The 11,233-nt window shown below is 33.7% G+C and overlaps 1 long non-coding RNA gene across 2 annotated transcripts; it reads left to right on the top strand.

The window, feature by feature from the left end:
- The first annotated feature begins 617 nt into the window (after positions 1–617).
- LOC141454346 (uncharacterized) lies at positions 618–10,054 on the top strand. 2 transcript variants are annotated; one of them, XR_012458643.1, is made up of 3 exons: positions 618–2,353; positions 3,231–3,416; positions 4,303–10,054. It is a non-coding gene; the product is annotated as an uncharacterized lncRNA (long non-coding RNA). The 2 variants fall into 2 exon arrangements; XR_012458642.1 differs by having other exon boundaries at positions 705–2,353; positions 3,231–3,374.
- The last annotated feature ends 1,179 nt before the right edge of the window (positions 10,055–11,233 follow it).

The raw sequence follows: 11,233 nt of genomic DNA, 5'->3' as shown, positions 1-11,233 counted from the left end.
ATGTGCGTCAATATTTTTTTTAAATATAATAATTATGGGCTTCTTGTTGAATAAATAGAAAATATTGTATGTGAAGGGGGGAAAAAAGTATGTCATCATCTGCGCTAAATTTGCCCTTAATACGTAGTTGAATGTTCAAATATTGACAGGAGAATGGAAACCAATCCATTTGAGTGTAACTCCTAATGATATACGATTCGCCTAATATATATATAGTCAGAGAGTAAGAGTAAGGGGTTGAGAGGAATTGAAGTCGCAGAGATTCTGATATCAAGTCAAGTGTGAAACGTACTGATTGCCATCTCGTAGGGATTGGATCTACAGTTCTAAGCTCAACTGTAAGCTTGAACTGTGCATTCATCAATCAGTAACAATATTTATTGAGAATAAAAAATGGACTAATATTTATTTCTTTTTCTACCAACGGGAGCTTGCAAATATACTTTAGTTCCTTTTCGTTTCTCTTCAGTCTGTAAATGTGATTTCCAATTTAAATTTCAGCATGAATTTTGTATTATTTTTAATTTGCCTTCTGATTGATAGTGGATTTATTGAATTCTCATCTATTTCTATTTTCTCTTACTTCTAGTTAAAGGAGGGTTGCGGTTATTTTCGTTATTGAATGTTCAAAAGAAGTAATTGTTTAAAGATTTAAAGAATAAAAGATTGGAACTTTTGTCCTCGCTGATAACGTGGCCTTTTATGACACGTCATCTTGGAGAATGGACACCATCACCAACAGACTTACTCTTGCAATAGAAAGACTTACAAAATTCTGCAGCAAATGGAAAATTAAAATTAACCACGACAAGAAAAAACGCTATACTCTTCACCAAACGCAGACCCACTTTTAACCGACAAATCAGATGTAATAACACTCTCATTCCGTGGCCTACCCATGTGAAGTACTTAGGGCTAACTTTAGACAACAAACTGACTTTCACTACACACGTTCAGGACAAAGTAAACGCAGGCAAACTGGTTATACGACTCTCAAGTGACTCTAAAATGACTGTGACTTACAAACTACTCCTTTACAAAGTAGTCATTAGGCCGATGTTGCTCTACGCCTGCTTCGCCTGGAGTCTGACTTGTAGTAGCAACATCAAGCAACTTCAGATAACCCAGAACAAATTTCTCAGACTCGCAACAGACTCTCCATGACGCACTAGAATTGACTCACTCCACGAGACTGCGTCCACTATCCTCCGGTACACTCCTTTATCCAAAATCGTCTGCTGAAACTCTTTTCCATCCTAGACTGCCATCCCAATCCACTATGCCGCGACATAGCCTCCTACAGATCCTTCTACAACATACAGACACAGAAGAATAAAACATATCCTACTCTAACTTTCTACACTAGCTACAGGTTTTTCCTCCTTTTTCCCTGCATTCCAATCCTCCTCACCTAACTTTTCTCTTACTTCACTTAGTTAAGAAGGTTGAAATGTATTATACATTTATACTTCTATATTTATTTTATTATAATAAATATTTATTCTATTCTATTCTAGGAACTTTTGTCAAATACATATATTTTTGCTATAGTTTCTCTTTGGGGTAGCTATTAGTTTCTCTTTGGAAAGCCCCTTAAGATTTTCCTTTTCCAACTACAAATAATTAAAGAAATAAAAATATTAATCAGTAGGGAACGGATTCGTATGTATTTACATACTTTTTTCTAGGCAATTTACAGACGTTTTTCAACTAGAAGTATTCATACTGACACTTTTTAAGCCGTTTGAGTCTACTTTTATTTCACATATTTCCACATATTTGGATGTTATCGCATATTTATACATATTTGATTAAAATAAATAAATATTTCTACATATTTAATCAAAATATGTACATATTTTTTCATATTTTTCATTTTGGGCATATTTTCATAATTGGGAGGTGGTTGACAGGAACTGTGAACCACAGACTGTAGGGCTGTGAATCACAGTGGGTACAATGGTTATTGTAATTTACACAGAATGCTGCTAAACAGTGACGGGCACTTGTTAGTTCTTTGAAGTTGTCTGATGTTGTCTGTTCTTTCAGCTCGTTCGTTGAAGTGTCCAATTCATTTCGTTCGGTCACTTAGTGTATTCTTTTTTGGGTGAAATGCGACGTACATCGGCCTCAAACAAACAACTGGTTGTTGCTAAATATCTTCGCGAGTTTCCAGCAGAACTTTTTCGAAGTGATGGAGACATTTTGTACTGCACAGCTTGTGACAAGCGCGTTTCTTGCTCTCAACGTTTCCAAGTCACCCAACATATTGCCACCGGATCGCACATAGAGAATAAAAACAGAAAGAAAGAGAGGACGTCCTATCAAGTCTTCCTTACATCTCCATCATCAAGTAAGTCTACTCTGAGTACAGATCTGTGTCAGGCTTTGGTTAGAGCAGATATCCCTTTCCACAAACTTAAAAATCCTCATTTCAAAGGATTTTAGTCGTTACAAGTCCATCTTACGCCCAGATCGTCGTCTCTTTACGTTCCAACATTTGAAATTTCATGTGGTTGCAAACAATTTCGAAGAGTGAAGTTTTCAAAATTGAAAATATAACACATCTTTTTATAAATAGTAAAAATGTTCTTTGTTGTATAAATCATTATAACTTGTAAAAACAAATTATTTTGTTCCTAATAAATTATTATAAATTGTAAAAATGTTCTTTTCTTGTATAAATAATTATAACTTGCCCCCCCCCAAAAAAAATTCCATTTTCATAAAAAAAATGTCCATTTTACTTAAATATTCAAGAAAATATTTTAAGAAAATCACATATTTTCCACATAATTGACGAAAATAAATGCATATTTTAATTAAATATTTGGCATTTTTAAATACATAAAAATCCGTTCCTTATTAATCAGTAATCAGTTTGAGCTGGATGCTGGTTGGAATTGGCTTCCTTGCTAAGTGACATTTTTGTCTGATTCTAAAAAGTTTAGGCTGTAAATATAGGTTCAAAAATTGGTGTTAAAAAAAGGAGTAGAAATTAAAACCTTGACAGCTGTAGCTTAAGAAAATCGAATGGAATAGTGTTGATGTTAGCTATTTTAGTAAAAGTAGAACAATATCTTTAATCACTTACCCAACTCGAGAATTGTTAAGGTCGAATTATTCTGATCAAATGTAATTATTTCAGTTAGAATTTGTTACTTAAGACATATACAACATAATTACACTACAGTAACCTTTTTTCTTTTCTTTTCCTTCTTCTATTAAAGGTAAACACAGGCCATCAACAGTTTAATCACGTGGTTTCTCATCTTCTCTTCAGATCACATCTTACCCAGTACGTAGCAAAACCTCCCAAGAGAATACTATCTCAACACTTTCATGGAATTAGTAATGTGCACAACACTGGAGAGGCGAGTATAAACCTAGAGTTTACTTTGTGCGCACGTAATATGGTATGTGTACATTTGTGTTTATTTTGGTTTTCCTTTACTAATCAATTTTATTTGCTTTATATTTCAAAGTTATTTAACTTAGAAGTGTCCAGGTATATTGTGTTTTTTAACTTTATATTTTGGAATGTTTGCTTGTTCTTTAACATTGCACTATTAACGTTTTTCCTTCTAACTTCGTTAGGAACCAAAAGTAGGATCACCAAATTTAGGGATTTATTCAGTAAATTGATTTTATTTAGTAAATTGGTTAGAGCTGAGAATGGAATCTACAGTAAATAGTTTTGGCCAGGGAATTCATAAACAGAACATTGATATCTGCACAGTAATCCTCCTGGATACATAGAATGGGAATTTAGTAATATGTTTAGTAAAGTAATAGTTAGTAATATGGATGTAGTTCACTTTAGAACGCATAAACTGTACAGAGCAGTACCTACGTCCACAATGGTCTCAACAAGGAGATGTAAATAGTGTTTAATTAACAAGTAATAATTTTGTACGATCACCAAGCAGTCTAAAGAAGTCAGAAACTGGAATTGATCTCAGTACGTTAGAGTCGAGAATGAGGGTTGTTTTGAGCCCTTGTTTAGGTATAATTCAACATAATGCACAAGATTAATAAAATTCGCGTAGAATTGGTTTTTTATTGCGGTGAATGTTAAGCTAAATAGCGTTTTACTTGGTAAGCTAAATAGCGTTTTACTTGGTAAGCTAAATAGCGTTTTACTTGGTAAGCTAAATAGCGTTTTACTTGGTAAGCTAAATAGCGTTTTACTTGGTAAGCTAAATAGCGTTTTACTATTTAAAGAAAATTCTACAAATACTATTTTTATTTTACATATATATTTTATATTACTATTTACCTACTATTACTTTTCTGTTCCAGTTTATGAACCAGGACACAAGATAAGTGATGTGAGCTTAGAAAGTAAGGAATACTGTTATAGGATCGAGGTTTGTGAGAGAATGGCGATATTACCAGCTAAGATGTTAACTGAAGTATTCGGTTGAATTGGAATAAAAGCTGTATATAATAGACAGGAGAAAATTAGCTAGGATACTTCCTTGGGGATCTTCTGTATTAATGGACAAGGATTAAGTAGAGGAGTAGGTGGTACCTTAACAAAATAATTGGTAACTAACTTCCATCTTAAGGATGAGATGGAAAGTCCTTGAGAGGATGTCAATGAGCTTACCTTCGTGCCATACTTTGTCATAAGTTTTCCTTACTAGAGCAGAAAGAAAAGAAAATTCTGAAAAAGGTGTAGGAAACTTATTACAAAATAGAATGACATCAGAACTATACATATAATGATCAGAAAAATTAAAAACGTTTCTAATAATTAAGGCGTATGAGTTCAAATTTTTTGCTTTTTTCTGTTTTTATACCTGAAATTAATATATGAGCCGTTCAAACTACTTAAATTGTTTTTTTGAAATTCCGTTTATAATATAAATTCAAATAGATTTACCGTTATCATTCAGCGCCTGCTACTGAATTTGAGTTGAATTATTGTAACGATTTATGTTAGAGCACTGAGTTAATCAAAATGCCGTCTGAAATAAATTATTTATTATATTAATGACCAACAATTTTTTGCCGTTTAATGGTGTTAATCTTTATTATTTAGAAAATTTATTCTTAATATAAAGTTCCGACCTAACTACCAGCTGTAGACACTTACATTTAAGATAATTAAAAAAGTGGAGGTCAACGATTTTTGTAGTGAAAAGCTCATATAAAACAAAATTAAATATTCACTAACATACGAGAGTCGTTTGAAAAGTCCGTGCAAAGTCAGAGAGATAGCACCACTGGCGCGTATCGAGGTTATGTTTAGTTAGTAGCATCTCTTGGAAGAACACACACCAAGTTTCAGCCAGATCGGTCTATTTCTTTGTGTTTGGCATTCGTTTGAATCGAGGAAGTCGAGTGATTTTCAAAAAATGGACGAAAAAGAATTTCGTGTGTTGATTAAACACTACTTTATGAAAGGCAAAACACCTCAGGAGACTAAAGAGAAGCTTGATAAACATTATGGTGACTCTGCACCTTCGATTAGAACAGTTTATAAGTGGTTTCAAAATTTTCGGAGTGGCCATATGGGCACAAGTGACGTTGAACGTTCTGGACGCCCTGTTGAGGTTACTACTCCAGAAATCATTGATAAAATCCATGAATGGTGATGGATAACAGAAGAGTGAAAGTGCGTGAGATTGCTAGTGCTGTGGGCATCTCGAATGAACGGGTACATAATATTTTGCATCAACATTTGGACATGACAAAGCTATCCGCAAGATGGGTGCCGCGATTGCTCACGCTTGACCAAAAACGAAATCGTGTGAAGTGTTGCAAGGACGGTTTGCAGCTGTTCCAGAAGAATGCGCAGGACTTTAAGCGTCGTTTCATCACTGTGGATGAAACATGGATACATCACTACACTCCTGAGACCAAAGAACAATCTAAACAATGGGTTACCAAGGGGGAATCTGCGCCAAAAAAAGGCGAAGACCGTTTCTTCAGCCGGAAAGATTATGGCGACTGTCTTTTGGGATTCGCAAGGAATAATCCTCATCGACTATCTGGAAAAGGGTAAAACTATTACAGGTGCATATTATTCATCGTTATTGGACCGTTTGAAAACCGAGCTGCAAGAAAAACGCCCACGATTGGCCCACAAAAAAGTCCTTTTCCATCACGACAATGCACCAGCTCACATCCCCCCTATTCTCCAGACTTGGCTCCCTCGGACTACTATTTGTTCCGCCATATGAAGAAATGGCTGGCGGGAAAAAAATTTATTCAAACGAGGAGGTGATTGCAGAAACGAATGGCTATTTTTCAGACTTGGACAAATCCTATTATTCGGAAGGGATTAACAAACTAGAGCAGCGTTGGACGAAGTGTATAAGCCTAAAAGGAGACTATGTTGAAAAATAAAAAAGGTTTACCCCAAAAAATTAAGTAGTTTTTATTTTTGCACAGACTTTTCAAACGACCCTCTTAATGCATTTAAAAATAGCAGTCAGAGGCCAATACTAGTGCAGCTGACACATAAAATTAACAAATTTTAAACATTTATGCAAATGTAATCAACATATTAATAAATTGATAACAGCTAGTAACTAGCCTAATTGGAACATGTAGTATAAGGAGTTGCAGTTAGTCATGTACTGTTTGTAGTATGTATGCGAAATGTGTTTACTTAGCCTGATTGAATATCCTCCTCTAGCTAGCACCAAGTTTACTGCCTCATGGGTCCCAGGCTAAAAGCCATTTTCTGCCCTACACCTAGCCACACCCACAACGTCGTTATATTTAATTGTGAATTTCATGCTCCAAATTATAATTTGTGTTGCATATAAATTTAAATATTATTTACTACATTAATGGAAAGGTTATTTGGTATTGATTTTTTTGCCCTGATTTGTGTTTTCCTCCACAGAGATGTGACATAAGTACTATGATATGAGCCGTTTATTTTTGAAGCAAGTCCATTTTTGATAAAAATGAAGATAATGGTAATTATAGATAAAACTATGATCTTTTTATCTGTAAACAATTTAGAGTCAAAAAAATATTCAGATTCCTAATATTTGGGAGATGGAAGTTTTAGCCCTTAACAATATTGTAAATATGTTTAATTTGAAAATGGTGCAAGTCCATCTTAGGTTGCAATTATTTAACCGTACAGCAAAATTTAACTCCGGTTGCTGTATGGTGAAGTAAATGTGATGGTTTAACATCATGTCTTATCGTATCTATCTTTGATATTGGTAACCGGTGATTGTACAATATTTCATAATTTTGTGTTTAGATAATAACACCAACATCGGGAAATTTTAGTACTATTGGCTCTGAAAAACTGTAAATTGTATAACATTCGACTTACATTATCGGCTATCAAGGAAGTTGTGTTGTTTTGTGCTCGGTGTACGAAAAAAGTTTCATTATTTGAAAATTAATTACGGATTGTGGTTTATATTATAAAAAGAAAAAAATGGCTGAAACCGATTACAACGGTAATTATAACTCTGATGCGTCTGAAAGTGAATTTGGTAGGTAACAAAAATAAAATAGAAATACTTTTCTGGGTAATAACGCCATTTCAATAAAATCCTCATTCGCAAGTAATTTTATTATGTTTGTAGAAATAAGACCCATGACAATCGGTAATAAAAGAAGAATCTTGGAATCAGAATCTGAATACGAAGGCAATTCGGACCAAAATGATTCAAAAAAAGAAGAAGAATAGTTGATTAGTATTTTGTTAAATATGAAATATTATCCATTTAAATCAACGATTACAATAATTCATTAATTTTGAAAGTGAGGCAAGTCCATTTAGTTACAATAAAACCTTTATTTTTCTTAGCCAGCACTATAAACACTATTGGATTATAAACTTCATTATCTAATACCACAAAATACAAAAAATATGTCTATTAATATTTACCAATATTTTTAAATTTATTGAACCACAAAACCTTAAATATCTCGCAATAACAAAAAATGGACTTGCCCCCACTTTCAAAATAAACGGCACATACGTATTTACTTTTTAAATTTGTGACACTCTTATTTCAAACACTGAGTCAACATTTCATTAGCGATGCACTATTAGATGCAATAAAAACTTGGTATGAATAAATGATAAGAAAAATTAAGGAACAATTCGGACATTCCAGATGAGTAATGATGCTACAAGTTCCTAGAGAATCCTGGTCGCATTTTCTCGAGAAAATCTCAACAAAAAACTGCGATATCGGATCCTTTTTTTTTTTTTAACTACAAATAGTGAAATTAAGTTGGACTTCCTTCTGACAGAGGAGAGTAAGGTATTCACTAAGTTAGTGGAGGAGAATCCAAGTCAAATATGTCTTAAAAGTTTTGCATCAAGTCTGAGGAGATTCTCAGGAAGGTTAATATTGCCCAAGTCCAAATGAGTTTGCAACATAGTAAACTGAGGAAAGTTAAAGTAGGTATTCTAAAAGGATTTGCAAACTGATAGAGAGAGAGAGATATGGCGTACAGGCTTTCAATGAGTATAATCAATAACAACTTCAGTTGGTTCTAAAGGAACTAACTTTGAAGGGAAAGTTAGATATCATATCTTTGGCTCTTGACCAGCTTACATCAGCGCTTAACTACCATGGGGTAACCATCCTTTCAAGACAAAAAATTGTGTTACAACAAAAATAAATGGATGAACATCAAATAATCTGAAAAATTGTTCTCACAATCAGATCCTGGCTGTACTGTGTACATTAACATAAATATTATATTGCTTTCCCTTACATTAACACTTTGTCCTAAAAATAAACAAACTCCTTCACAGCTATAACATAATCCCCGCATGGAAATCGGGGAACACCATCAAACAATTTTTCACCAAAACAAAGAGCAAAATTCAAACAGACAAACTATCCAATATCATTTACAAAATAAATTGCCAAGACTGTGACAGTTGTTATGTAGGCCAGACAAGTCAGTATCTTAAGACAAGGTTGAACCAGCATCAATATGATTGTAAGACGAAAAAAGACGACAGGCGCTACTTAGACACCATATTGAAAATAAACACAATTTTTGACTTCCAGAATGTGGCAGTACTCGATAGGGAAAAGAACCAATACAAACGTAACTTTCTAGAAATGTGCCACATAGTGAAACAGAACAGAGACGTCGAATTTAGCCAACTGCTACAATTTTGTCATTAAAAAATAAATAGATATCCAAATTTTGTACATAATTATTGCTGGGTTTTTTTAAATTTGCTTCAAATCTTTTGGTTCTTATGTTATTTAGTTCATAAGGGTTTTTTGGTTTTTCCTGTTTGTTTTTTATTAAAAGAAATTTCCCAATAACTGTTTCATTTAATCTTTTGTCAAAATGGAACATTGTAATTACTCTATTGTATCTGTCCCATTGACGTTACCAAAATTCCCGTGTAAGTCCCGCTATATCTGTATAATATCTGTTCTCCAGTTCTGGCTCTTAGTTTCTGTAACTCAACCAACTCGCATAGCCACTTCTCATTCTATTTATGCCAAGCTTTTTAATTCCGTCGATACTTTTGGCAATGTCTATGTGTTTTTCGTAAAATAGTTTCCCAACTGACATTGGGTGCACCCTCGAAAGCCCCTTTTTGTCTTTGTTAGTGCTTTCCACTATAACATAAAAGGGTCCTAAATCCGTACTTTGATATGCCATATTTGTGTATGCATTTGTACTTTTGTTCGCCTTGGTGTAAATTTGTTCATCACTTACCTTGTTTGCTTCTTGGTTGGTGCTTACCTCAGTCAGTTCCATAGCTACCTTCACATCCGGTTGGCGCAACATGCTTCTAGTGGTAGGGACCGATCCACTCTCCGTCCCTTTACGTTTTCCAGCCACGTTCACCACCTTCTTGACTGACTTAGTTAGGCATATTTGAGATTTTCATTAATATTTTTGAATTTTCAAAAAACGCTTTGTTATTGTTGCTAGTGTTTCCGACGTAAGTTTTCAATAATTATAAAGAATTTATTGTATTTTATTTTTTATTTCATTTTATTATTATATTACTGTTTTTTTACTGATTTTCCGTATTACTTAATTGTTTGTATTTGTGTATTTGTAATATCCAGGCCCTGAAGAGGACAATATATTTGTCGAAACGTTGGCAAAAAGACGAGTTGTTTTTTATTTGACCGATTCCTCGCCAATCTTGAATCCTTATTTTACGGTCACGAAGCCTATATATTCATAAATATTAGCAAGACATAAATTATTAGCAATTTTAGATGTTATTTTGCTGAGTAACCGGAATAATTAAAACTTACAAGAAACCTGGCCAAAAAGAAAAGTGTAAACTATTTCTCGAAACATTGCATTTTCTTCATCCCAATAGTGTAACTCTAAGGCTGGAAACATAGTGGAGCGGCGAGCAAAGCGGTGATGATAGCGAAGAGCAAAGCGGCGAAAACAAACACAAGTAAACATATGGGACCGCGCATAGTGGCGAGCAAAGCGAAGATAGAGCAACTCTATCTATTTCTAGTGTTTGTTTTTGCCGCTTTGCTCTTCGCTATCATCGCAGCTTTGCTCGCCGCTCCACTATGTTTCCAGCCTAAAGCGCCCAATATAAGAGCCTAGCACCATTTGCTATCTAGGTGGGATTCTGTGGCTGTTAAGTGGTGAAATGTGGACATATACTACCATTAAAATGGTCATTTCATTGTAATATGCGGTTTTACAAACTGTGTAATGAGAGTTAATTTAGTTTTGGAATTATGATTATCAATAAAATACATTGTTTTAGATTAGTAACAGAAGGGATTGATTTTTTAGTTGACTTTTAGCACATAATTACTTTAAGAAAAAATTGCCTTCACACCAGAAATCTAATTTTTCCCCAAAGTGATAACTGTTTTTTATTTATATTTTAGATAATGCTCAACCTATTTTATAATTAAATTAAAGTTATGTAATGCTTAGGTTATCCAATTGAATTAGTAATTCACTTTTCAGAACAAGGCTTCCTTTTATTAAAGAATACCAGTTATTTATTTATTTAAAATATAAAGTTTGATTAGTGAATTTTATTTTAGACATTGATTTCTTTTCAATACTTTGCTTTATTACGTGACTTGCTCACCTTAATTTCAGCATCATTAAAACTGTCCGGTAGGACAGTTGTATAAGGGTTGATCATCAAAAACTGCACGAAAAAGCGTAACTTTGAAAAACTCCCAACTTTGACAATTTTTTTCTCTTTTTCTATAAAAGATAAAATTCCCAAATTTTCTTTAAAATGTAGGGCAAATCCTCCTTT

Source organism: Rhodnius prolixus, unplaced genomic scaffold (genome assembly GCF_049639745.1).
Source record: "Rhodnius prolixus isolate KJV_2025 unplaced genomic scaffold, Rpr scaffold_9, whole genome shotgun sequence".
NCBI lineage: Eukaryota > Metazoa > Arthropoda > Insecta > Hemiptera > Reduviidae > Rhodnius > Rhodnius prolixus.
Note: the sequence above shows the minus strand (reverse complement) of the source record. Positions and strands in the feature narration are given on the sequence as shown.